Below are 1221 nucleotides of genomic sequence, written 5' to 3'. Positions count from 1 at the left end.
GGTTTTTTTTTTTTTTTTTTTTTTTTTTTTTTTTTTGAGAAAGATGACCGGTAAGGGGATCTCAACCCTTGGCTTGGTGTTGTCAGCACCACGCTCAGCCAGTGAGCAAACCGGCCATCCCTATATAGGATCCGAACCCGCGGCCTTGGTGTTATCAGCACCGCACTCTACCGAGCGAGCCACAGGCCGGCCCAAGGATGTCTTTACTTTTAAAAGTGGTTATAAAATATTTTAAAATAATAAATGTTGAGTAATTTTAGTAAAGCTGATTACGTTAAATGAAATATGAAAAATTTATCTTAGAATGTTGTGGCTGCTTCAGTAGAGAATTAAAATCTAAATCTCAAGCACTGTACTTTCAACCCAAAGACTGTGGCACCTTACTACATTAAATGGAATTTTGTGAAAAGTGAATATAATTTTTTGGAAGTCAAAACCATAAAGGTGATATTAGTAAGTGGCAGCAAATGTCACAATATGTTATGGAGACATTATACTTAGGTAGAAACTCACCCAAAATTTATTAGAGCAATCTTTTGTAATGTCACATATGCATTATTATAAATGGGAATTTAGCCATGATGGAGATGTGAAGAATATGTTTAAGACAAAGGTGCTGTTAGCAGAAGAACTGAACGGTAAACTTAGAACAATCATTCTCAAGGCCGAAGAACATGTGTAATTTTAAAAAGCATATTCAATATGACTATAGTTTTCCCAATACAAACCAAGAAAACCAAGCTTGATAAAATCTTTCCAGTTGGTGGATGTGTTGGTCTACTGTGAGAAGCTCTATAATGGGATAGGATAAACTCTGAGTTGGTGACGTAGCTCCTGAGTGTGTGTTCATGTGTGTGCATGTGTGGGCATGTGTACACTGGAGGTGGATAGGTGCAGACGATGTATTCAAATCACTATGTTAGATTTTACAAGCTATAGTACACAGGTCAAGCCCATTCAACCCTGATCAAAAACCACAAATATGAAATATTAAGGCCAATTGGAGAGATATTTAAGCTATGTGCAGAGGTTGTACATTCTGATATAGATCATCGTAGAAAACTTTCCTGCACCTAAAGTTTTTTGCAAAAATATATCAAGTTAAAAGAATCTTGAGAAGTCTTAAGGGAAAAGGGATGGCTTTGTCAACAAGTTGTTTTTAAATTCTTCATAACTTTTTTCATTTCTTTGAACCAACAAGAAAGAAGGAGAGAAAAAATT

Source organism: Galeopterus variegatus, unplaced genomic scaffold (genome assembly GCF_000696425.1).
Source record: "Galeopterus variegatus unplaced genomic scaffold, G_variegatus-3.0.2 Scaffold6160, whole genome shotgun sequence".
Classification (NCBI taxonomy): Eukaryota; Metazoa; Chordata; class Mammalia; order Dermoptera; family Cynocephalidae; genus Galeopterus; species Galeopterus variegatus.
The sequence above is the reverse complement of the archived record's forward strand: the minus strand, read 5'-3'. Positions refer to the sequence as shown.